The 11,635-nt window shown below is 43.6% G+C and overlaps 1 protein-coding gene across 1 annotated transcript in view; it reads right to left on the minus strand.

Moving 5' to 3' along the window:
• Positions 1–10,304, minus strand: part of NSUN3 (NOP2/Sun RNA methyltransferase 3) — a 187,938-nt gene extending 177,634 nt beyond the window's left edge. Inside the window, exon 1 of the mRNA XM_073616996.1 lies at positions 9,944–10,304. The gene's annotated coding sequence lies outside the window, so the exon portion shown is untranslated. The remainder of the gene's footprint in view (positions 1–9,943) is intronic.
• Between the last annotated feature and the right edge of the window lie 1,331 nt (positions 10,305–11,635).

Raw genomic sequence — 11,635 nt, forward strand, 5'->3', positions numbered from 1 at the left:
TTTCAACTGCTTCATTTTAAAGTCCCAATCCCTTTCTATATACGCCTGTCGGCAATACCGGGATGGAGGCGACTAATGCGCCTCATTTAAAGTCCCAACCCCCCCCTCCATTGTACAATTTACAAACCGGGATGGAAGCATTTGGAAGAGTTGGATTAGCAGTGTTCCCCTGCTATCTACGCAAGAGGTTTAATATATGCCCTATGTGGGGCCAAATTTCTGGAATGTATATATTTGATACATATTATGCAATTTTCCTTCTATTCTATATATTGTTACTATTTGATGGCATTTCCGGCACTGGTTGCGCTATATATATAATACATTTTTTTCTTCCCTGTTATTAATAATTCCTTTTCCCTGCCATCCATCCAATCCTTATCGCTCTGCCTTTGATCCGCAATTGCGTGTGCGCTTGGTATGGTTCTGTGTTGGGGTTTGTTTGTCCTCTATGCGGGAGCTGCGATGCGCCCTGCGGATCCTCCCTCCCCTCCCCTTTGGGAGGTCTGGGCGGATGCCCCTCGGCGCATCGGCGCCACGTCCCCTACGTCATGCGCGGGATGTTGATTTCGACGTCACCGCGCTGACGTCTGGAGTACCATCTGCGTGATCGCCATGGGGGAGGGTCGTTCTGGCGCCAAACACCGAGCGGTCATCTAGCTCAGGTGCGGACGCCGCTCCCCTCCTCCCACAGGCCTCACGCACGTGGCGCTGGCGGCATGTATTTATAGGTCCCCCAGTGGTAGCGGGCTGCTCACACGGCCAGTCTCCTCTGTTGGTTTCTGCACACTAGCTGTTTCCACCTTGCTAGTTGTGCATGACATGCAGCATCAGGTAAGCACTTTGTGTCTACACCTACTTTCACTGTCATGATCCCCCACTGTCACAATTTGTTTTTTGCACTAACTTTGTACAACCCTCCATACCACCTTCCCCTTTTTTAACAACTCACCCACACGTTTAGATCTTTCATTAGCCATTCTTTAATTGGATTCCCCTTACCACACGATCTCCACCACATTTTTCACCAACACTCTGTATATATAGGCATTCCTGGATATATCATTTATACTTTATTATACGTAATCCTTTCATCTTTTAACATATAACTCACATATTACTTCCAGTATTTTATTATGTCTTTTTCTTTCCCAGACATTCCTCCTCTTTTCTCTGACTAGTCATGTTACATTGTTGCCTTTACAAATACTTCTTTATTCAGACTTTTTTCATTATATATTTTATTATACTAGCTACCAGTACTCTCTATTTACGAGTATTTCTGGGTACAATATTTACATATTACTTTACGTAATCTAATTTATCTATTTTTATAATATATACTGATATACTATTTTCTAATATTCATTCCCAGATTTTTTCTTTCTCTGTGACAATTTATGTTCCATCAATGGAGATCATCTCACTACTCATATAGTGTCACTTCACTACCTGATGCCATTCAGACACCACATGCTGCCTCAGCTCCCGCCGCGAGGCCCACTGCCCCCGGCCTACTCCGTGCCATCCGCCATGCGCTGCGCCCTATGTCAGGGTTGGTAAGTGTAATTTTGGGCCAAACTTTTCCAACATTTTTTCAATTCCTCCCCTACGGATTGAGGTTGATTACATATACATATCTTACAGGATTACTATGCATCAGCTCCTGATGAGTGGAAAAGATCACCCACGAAACGCGTCGAGCTATACTTGATGCCTACTCTATCCATTGTACCTTGATGCCATCACTGTTCAATATTATGATTACACTATTCCTGTGTGCAACATTGTCAGTCGCCGGGCATGCCACCATTGGCATCTACAGGCTATATGCTTTGTTTTACCAATACCATTGTGACTACCCTCTACTCTGTGAAATCATGTATTCGATTGTGTGTACCTGTCCATCGATTACGTTTACATTTTGTATGCCAATTATTTGTATATGTGTACATATATGAAATTCCTTTACTATATCTACTATGATCAATAAATGTATTATTTTAACCCTCCGCATTTCAACTGCTTCATTTTAAAGTCCCAATCCCTTTCTATATACGCCTGTCGGCAATACCGGGATGGAGGCGACTAATGCGCCTCATTTAAAGTCCCAACCCCCCTCCATTGTACAATTGTTTCCATTTTTTTCCATTTTCTCCACTTTTTTCTCCACTAGAACAACGTTACACCTACACACTCCAAAGGGGGTCACTTTGCTGTTTTATGTTTGGTTTTATTTTCGTTGAATTTTTTATTTGCAATTTTGGTTTATGCGACTTTACATATGGGATTTGGCTACACACGATTTACCAAGTATTTCTATAAATTAGGACAGCGCCACACCCACACACTAACCCTTCACTTACCTTCTGTTTTTTCCACCTAGGTGGAAATCACATCTGTGGAGGCAGCAGTCCTTTATGCGGTTTCTTCCATTGTTTCCATTTTTTTCCATTTTTTTCCATTTTCTCCACTTTTTTAATTTTCTGTTCCGTTGCGCGGATACACCACTCATATTTCATGAACTTCCAAAGGGTCAAATCTCCCAGACTCCAAACCAACTAAATCTCTGCTGCAGATGTCAATGTGGGGCTCCTGGGTGAACGCATGGTGGATGGTCTTTAGATTTGGTTGGTTTGGAGTCTGGGAGATTTGACCCTTTGGAAGTTCATGCAGTTTTGAAAATTGATTTTGAACTGCTTCTATCTTCTCTGCTGTGAATGGTTATAAGCTTTTCTGTTTGGCTCCCTCCGGTGGTTGTTAAAAGAAATTGCAGCTTCTTAATCTTCCAAACCAGCTTTTTACATGCTATAGAGATCCTTATATGGGCACTTTGGTTCTCCTATGACACACTTATATCCTCAATAATTAGCGGTCCGGTGGCCCTGGTGTGTTCACATGCTGACCTAAAATTAGTTTTGGGTGAATATGCTGTACACAGACAATTAGGAATTTCCTGAAGAAGCTATATATTCTAGCAAAACATCTAGAGAATTAAGTTTTTTTGTACAGTAGTTATATTTCATTCTTCAATGTATTGGTCTGATCATGCACTTTTAAATAGAAGATTATTATATCTTTTTTAATAAATGTATTCAATAAAAAATTGCTATTTGTTACTATATATGATATAATTTTTCATTGTTTCAGGCACCTTAAAAAGTCCCCTTACTCCATTTTTAAAAAATAAGTCGTTTGTGGCCATTCCAAGAGCATGCGCACTTTTAAATCATGACATGTTAGGTATCTATTTGCTCAGGCTAACATCATCTTTCATATTCTACAAAAAAATTGGGCTAACTTTAATGTTTTGTTTTCCAAAAAAATTGTGTTTGAAAGACCGCTGCGCAAATACAGTGTGACATAAAATATTGCAACAATCGCCATTTTATTCTCTAGGGTCTCTTCTAAAAATATATATACAGTATCCCACAAAAGTGAGTACACCCCTCACATTTTTGTAAATATTTTATTATATCTTTTCATGTGACAACACTGAAGAAATTACACTTTGCTACAATGTAAAGTAGTGAGTGTACAGCTTGTATAACACTGTAAATTTGCTGTCCCCTCAAAATAACTCAACACACAGACATTAATGGCTAAACCTCTGGCAACAAAAGTCAGTACACCTCTAAGTAAAAATGTCAAAATTGGGCCCAAAGTGTCAATACTTTGTGTGGCCACCATTGTTTTCCAGCACTGCCTTAACCCTCTTGGGCATGGAGTTCACCAGAGCTTCACAGGTTGCCACTGGAGTCCTCTTCCACTCCTCCATGATGACATCACAGAGCTGGTGGATGTTAGAGACCTTGCGCTCTACCACCTTTCGTTTAAGGATGTCCTACAGATGCTCAATAGGGTTTAGGTCTGGAGACATTCTTGACCAGTCCATCACCTTTACCCTCTTGTAGGTGTGTTTGGGGTCGTTATCATGATGGAATACTGCCCTGCGGTCCAGTCTCCAAAGGGAGGGGATCATGCTCTGATTCAGTATGTCACAGTACATGTTGGCATTCATGGTTCCCTCAATGAACTATAGCTCTCTAGTGCCGGCAGCACTCCTGCAGCCCCAGACCATAACACTCCCACCACCATGCTTGACTATAGACAAGACACACTTGTCTTTGTACTCCTCACCTGGTTGCTACTACTCACGCTTGACACCATCTGAACCAAATAAGTTTATCTTGGTTTCATCAGACCACAGGACATGTTTCCAGTAATCCATGTCCTTAGCCTGCTTGTCTTCAGCAAACTGTTTGCAGGCTTTCTTGTGCATCATCTTTAAAAGAGGCTTCCTTCTGGGACGACAGCCATGCAGACCAATTTGATGCAGTGTGCGGCTTATGGTCTGAACACTGACAGGCTGACTTCCCACCCCTTCAATCTTTGCAGCAATGCTGGCAGCACTCATATGTCTATATCCCAAAGACAACCTCTGGATATGAAACTGAGAACGTGCACTCAACTTCTTTGGTTGACCATGGCGAGGCCTGTTCAGAGTAAAACCTGTCATGTTAAGCCACTGTATGGTGCTGGCTACCATGCTGCAGCTCAGTTTCATGGTCTTGGCAATCTTCTTATAGCCTAGACCATCTTTATGTAGAGCAACAATTATTTTTTTCAGATCCTCAGAGAGTTCTTTGCCATGAGGTGCCATGTTGAACTTCCAGTGACCAGTATGAGAGAGTGAGAGCGATAACACCAAATTTAACACACCTGCTCCCCGTTCACACCTGAGACCCTGTAACACTAATGAGTCACATGACACCGGGGAGGGAAAATGGGCTAATTGGGCCCAATTTGGACATTTTCATGTAGGGGTGTACTTACTTTTGTGGCCAGCGGTTTAGACATTAATGGCTGTGCAGAAGACAGCTGACAGAGGGAGAAGAACCGGAGAGGGGAGAAGACCTGGCAGAGGCAGAAGACATCAGCGGAGGAGACAGAAGAGCCAGGGAGAGGGGAGAAGAAGTCGGAAGAGACACCGGAGCTGCTTAATAAATTACTTTAAAAACCTGTGTACTGTGTTTTATTTTTGAGACTTTTTTTAGGTGAATGGAAGGGGGTACAATGCACCCCAAACCCATTCACATAGGGTGGGGGGCTGAGATCTGTGGGCCCCCTTGTTAAAGGGTACAAAATATTTTACAGCGCACACATACAAGAATGACATTTCCTGCAAGGCTAGTTAAAAACACCTGAACATATTCAAAAAATACAGGGGTTTGGTCACACTATATGGTCATATAGTGCTAAGCCCACTTACTGCGACAAAGTACCCCGAATTAGTGGGTCCTACACTAGTAATAGAATGGAAGATCCTTTGTCTCAACCATGGGAGCTAAACTCCTCTATGTGGGAGAACTAAAGGGGATACATCCTATACACTGGTGGCCACTAAATAAGAGGTAATGAGAAGGGGGAGGGGTACTTTGTCGCAGTAAGTGGGCTTATCACTATATGACCATATAGTGTGACCAAACCCACATATTTTTTGAATATGTTCAGGTGTTTTAACTAGCCTTGCAGGAAATGTCATTCTTGTATGTGTGCGCTGTAAAATATTTTGTACTGTTTGTAGGGCCCTATGCCCCTGTTGAAGACCCCTAGGTCGAAACGCGTCAGGTACATACACCACTCTCTTTGTTGCCCATTTGTTTTTATCCACCGTGATCACGCTTTTATTTGTGTATGGTTGTTTTTGTCAATAAAAACACCCTTTTTTATCTGCACCATGTGGAGGCACATTCTTTTTGTTTCCACATTTACCGCATGAGATCCAGTCCCTCCAACTGCTCCTTTCGGGGGACCGTTTGTGAAACTTCTGATGCACGCTGGGACGGTTCGGTGTGAGGACGGTTCATTGTGAGGACCCATCCGGTTGCCGGCCGAGATCCATACAGACCACCATCCAAGAGATTGGCGATTCCTGAGCTCCCATTCCACGTCATTTGTGACAAACTGCGCATGCGATTCCCTGTCGCTGACATGGGAATCCACAGGATCTGGTAAGAGGCTTTTTTGCACTTTCTCTGAATGACCCATTGGGACCCGGTTTCTCGGTTGGGAAGTCGCTGTATGATGCCAGGTGTTTTCTGACAACCATCAGACCATCACCACCCCTTGGAGTACTTATACCTCCTGTGCGGTTGGACATTCACATCCATCTATGGACGTTTGTGTTTCAAGGCACCTGTGGTCAATTAGTTATTTCTTGATTGTTTCACCATTTTAAAGACCTATATTCATTTGTACATGCGCTGCATTTTTCCATATGCCTATTTTGGGGTTTAGAGATGCCAGCTGCTATGCTGCCCTCCTCTTGACCAGTAGGCAGCATTAAACGTGACAGTGATGTCCCTACAAACCAAAAGATGTCAGCGACTTTGCCTCTAAGTGTCCCCGACGCTGCAGCAAATCATCCCTTTAAGTATAACTAAAGGCAAATGGTTTTTTTTTCTAGTTTTGGATACTGTAGAATGGAGAGGAATTAGAACACTTGTCAGTTTTTATTGCTATCTGTGTCGCTGATACGGAGTTTCACCCTCTCTTTTTGTTCTGTTTACCATTATCTTTGAAAGTGAAAGTAAAAACAATTCAAAATTTTGGGTTGTCCTCAGAACAGTAATAAAGGGGAAATCTTCCGATGGGGACACTAGTTCTGGTAAACTGGGGGTCCCCAAGGAATTCCCTTAATTTTATGTGCAATTTGATTTCCTCCCACTGTTTGGCTATGAGACACGAAGTGAAGGGAAATCTCCCCAGAGGTTATAACCCTCCCTTACTCTATACAAAATGAAAGAAAAAAGTTTTGCATATAGTTTTACTTTCATCATCCCTTTAATCCAGGGCACACATTCATTACACAGGTTCTGTGGCTGATTAAGGTGGTAATTAAACTCACTTGGTGCCTTATCTGCATTAAATTATCCTCAGAACCTGTGTAATTAATATGTGTCCTGGATTAAAGGGATGATGTGCAGCCTGCTGCATGGCGTGTGCTCTACAATTTCCTCCCAAAGACTGCCTTGAGCCCAAGAACAGTCCTTCCTTTTCCTTCCCTGCAGAGCTTTAGTAATGCTGGGATCTGTAGTTCCAAAACACTCCATAACACCGGTTACAGTCTCTCTGGGAACTACATCTCCCACAAGTCCTTGCTCCTCCCAGCAGGCTTGGTCCTTTCCCAGGCTGCACAGCAACAACATTACTGCTTCCTTTGTGTTCCTGGGTGGTGGATGAGGCTTTCCTCTGCTCTCACTGTGGCTGCACATTGCAGCACTGGCTGTGTATGAGTGGCTGCAGCATGTGTGACACTGTCAGCGACAATCTGGTCTGTGCAGCTGTAGCTCAGAGTATGCCTCTGACTGGGGCTACATATGTGTCATACCTGTGGGATCCCTGTGGAAGAAAGAAATCACTGTACTAAACACCGCTACTACAGTAATTGCCGCTAGCTTCCGGGGCCTGTGTAGAGCAGCTGCTAGTGAACACGGGAGGTGTCAAGGGAGCCATTCAGAGAATACTTTGCATTTTCTCCATGTAGCAGGTGCTGCTCAGCCCGTCCGCGGCCCCACACCACCCGCTGGCCACTGCTGGGATTGACACAGACACTGACAGGCTCATTGCAGGGAGAGCGTGCCTGTCAGTAGCTGCAGGTGAATTCCCCTCCTCCCTCTTCTCACTCAATACAGTGAGTGAGCAGCGCTTGCAAGGACTCTATTCCCTCCCTTTGTTCCTCATTGGCAGGGGGAGGGAACCAATGGAGAGACAAGCACTGCAGCAAAGCATCTTGGGACATGTAGTTCCCAGCACAGGTGGCCCCATAGTAATCACAGTGGTGTAGTGGGTAGCACTTTTGCCTAGCAGTAAGGAGGGTCGCTGATTTGAATCCCAACCACGACACTACCTGCCTGGAGTTTGCATGTTCTCCCTGTGCCTGCGTGGGTTTCCTCCGGGTACTCCGGTTTCCTCCCACACTCCAAAGACATGCTCATAGGTTAATTGGATCCTCTAAATTGTCCCTAGCATGTATGAATGTGAGTTAGGGACCTTAGATTGTAAGCTCCTTGAGGGTAGGGACTGATGTGAATGTACAATGTATATGTAAACTGCTGCGTAAATTGACGGCGCTATATAAGTTACTGAAATAAATAAATAAATAAATAATCCCTGAGGGCAGAACTACACAGCCCAACATATCTTGGAGGAAGAGAAGGACACCACAAGGCTGCCTGGGAGATGGGCAGAGACCACCAGGCAAAAGAGCAGACCAGACCCAGTGGAGAGGTGTTGCCTTCTGGAGTCGGTGTGCCGTTCCTCCCACAGATCCTTGGTCGGTCAGGGACATCCTCCTTGAGAGGGGGATCCCAGGTGCATTCTCCAGGCGCACCTGTACAGACGGCGATAAGCATTCCAGTTGTGGGATAGCAACCCGAAGAGCCTGTCTGTTCCAGGACACTTCCCTTGGGCCTTGCTCGCAGGATTGGTGATCAGGCACTTGTCTATCTTACAGAGACACTGCATGCAGACAATGTTGCATATTTTCTCCCTACACCAGTAGAACACTGCACTGCACTCATCCTCAGCCAGACAGTAAGAGTGTTCTTTAGCCTTCAGGAGTTCCATAGTACACTTTGCATCACTCCTGCCAAACAGGACACCTAAGTGCACCAACTAAAGTAGCTAGCTGAAGATTCAGGGCCTTTTTCTTCCAAGGGATTTAAGTCACTGTCCCCATAAAAGCACATAATACTCCCAGGGCTTAGAATATATAGTAAATAAGCGGGGTCATCTGAATGGGAAGTTACATTATTGAACTAGGTACAGTGTTTGCAGTTCTTTGGGACTGTGGTGTAGGGGGACAGAAGGGAGTGGACTGACATAAGAAAGGGTCATTGCTCTGCACCTGTAGCTAGAAACTGCAAAACCTGCTAAGGAGACCATGTTCTTGTTCACTCTCTATTGGTTATTTTAGTATAATAAAAAGTTTGCTCTCTACCACTCCTCCAAATTGGGGGTTCTGGCCATAGCCTATAGCATATATGAAAAAAGAGGTCTATCCTTTGGGAGGTCCATAGATTTGAGCGTCCCTGGGATAGGAAAAGACAGCTACTTTTGGTCAGAACGGGTATTAAACGAGATCAATGTAAAACATAAAGTATCAAATTTTATTATGGTTTAAATACCAGAATCATCAATATAAAAATAATAAGTTACTTTCCCTGTCAGTTAGTAACTTCAAGCCCTTAAATGACACATCATTAAAAAGAAAGATACATCAAATGTATATTGCATACGATGTATCAAAGTCACAGATGACAGATCTAAAGACTAACAATACACACATATAACAAATAACACATAGCACACAATGCAGGCGCCTGAAGTGATCCACTTCTGCCTAGCAGTCCCGGTGGCTAAATGCCAATGTTAGCAATTTAGACAAAAAAGTCTGATTAAATAAACTAAGTTGGGAGTGCTGTGCAGGAGTGGTCCCCGGGGATATTGTTGTTCTAAGTTAACTGGGTGATAGGAATTTTAATGTAATGTGGGGGGCGGTAAATGGGGCGGTAAATAAGTTGGTGAAAGAAACTGCAATGTCTAGATCTGTATGTGTCCCGCAGAGATTTGTTGGAAAAGTCCTCTTTAGTTATTCCATTGATATTGGTGTAATCTGAATATGGATATACGAGGGATTGCTCAGGGTATAAGTCACAATTCCAATCAGGTAAGTTAGGCTGTTGTTAGATGTGCTTGTGTGCATATAGGTGTTCGGTAGTAATAGTAAGGCTGAGCTGATAGTCCGCCGTTTCTCGAGTCTTCCAAGAGCCTAACATGACCCGCTGAACATGCAAGCTTTTCTAGACATATCAATCACATTGATAGAGATGGGGTACTGTAGAATAAGTAAAATAAATGTTTGTTAGTACATTACCACCTTCGTTTCTTATGTGGACTCTGACAAGCTTCTTGTCTTTCCCGGCTGTTAGTGTTTGAATAATGAGGCAGCTGATAGAGAGTGTTGAGTCACTGATATGGCAGCCCTGCATATACACTGCGCTGAGTAGTTTGTCTCTCTGTCCTGCTGCATTCGATAGCCTCTCATTCATATGTGGATCAGAAGTTCAGATTGTAAGGCGGTTGATCATTCACTGTCCCACAGTTTCCCCTTCAGTAATGATTTATAGCTTGTAGTAAGCTTGCTTCCAGCTCCACTCACTTTGTCATCCCTTACGGGATAGCTCTTTGCTTCCCCATTCCTCCGCTACAGCGCGGTACCTCGGGGATCACTGACACGGCAGCCCTGCATGTAACTTACGCCAACGCGTTTCGCAACATGTGAGTCACGTAGCTTCGACTGGGCGTTAACTGACAGGGAAAGTAACTTATTATTTTTATATTGATGATTCTGGTATTTAAACCATAATAAAATTTGATACTTTATGTTTTACATTGATCTCGTTTAATACCCGTTCTGACCAAAAGTAGCTGTCTTTTCCTATCCCAGGGACGCTCAAATCTATGGACCTCCCAAAGGATAGACCTCTTTCATCATTGCTCTGCACTCCTCCTGCCTGGACCCATAGAGCTCAATTCAAGTAGAGTTTGTGGACAGACTGTTAAAGTGGTTGAAAGTGGTTGAAAGGTTGAAAGTCCATTTTGTCCTTGCTATTTCGTGATCTGTCATTGTCAGAGTGTTTGCCTCTGCTATCGGAGTTATTCGCCTTGAGGAGTCCCCTGAAAGCAGCCAGACAGTATCACTGAGTCCCACTGGTCTTAATCTTCAGTCATTATTACACAGCTGATTTACTTGAAATATATTTGTCTACTATTCCATTATACTGTTACTGTTTGTTCCATTCTTAAGAAATGTCACAGTAAAGATCATTCCTGTGTTTACTACAATTTGTGTCCTTTTACTGGGTGTTCGCACTAACATTATTGCCAGGTGGGCCGAGACTGCTCTTGGGGTTGAGAGGCAGAGTACAGAACCAAATATACTCAAGTGGCTCCTACGGGGGTTAGCGCTACATCCGTAACTGCAAAATGTTCTCTGGTTGAACAAAGGGGAAACTTTAAGGTCACTGCCCCTCCTCTCCACCTCATCTAGTCTAAGATTATTTTACATTTAGTGTAAAAACGTAAAATGTTCCTTGAGTGCCAAGCGGGCAACCTCCTGTGTTCAGTGAGCAGCAAGGAGCCACTTGACTAGGAACCTGGAAGCTAGTGTAGATCACTGTAGTAGTGGTGTGTATTACAGTGATTTCCAGCTTGCACGGGGATCCCACAGGTATGGCCCATACATTGCTCCAAGCTGGACCAATGTAACTAGGTAAAAACTGCCATACCTGGAAATCAGTTGCATATGAAAAGTATAAATCATGGCCAGAGCTGAAGTTCCTCTTGATCTTTATACAATTACCAGAATACCAGTATTTTTCTCTATAGCGGTCCTTTAAATGAACTGGCCTGATTTAGTCCTTTTGTTCCAGATGAAAGTCCATTTTGTCACATAAGCAGTTTCTCTGTAAACAGTTGGCTGTGCGTTGGTGAGCAGGTTTAATGTAAATACTATGCTGTTTTGCAATGCCTCCCATCTGATAAAGCCTAATAATCCATGTGGATACCT

Source organism: Aquarana catesbeiana, linkage group LG02 (assembly GCF_042186555.1).
Source record: "Aquarana catesbeiana isolate 2022-GZ linkage group LG02, ASM4218655v1, whole genome shotgun sequence".
NCBI classification, from domain to species: domain Eukaryota; kingdom Metazoa; phylum Chordata; class Amphibia; order Anura; family Ranidae; genus Aquarana; species Aquarana catesbeiana.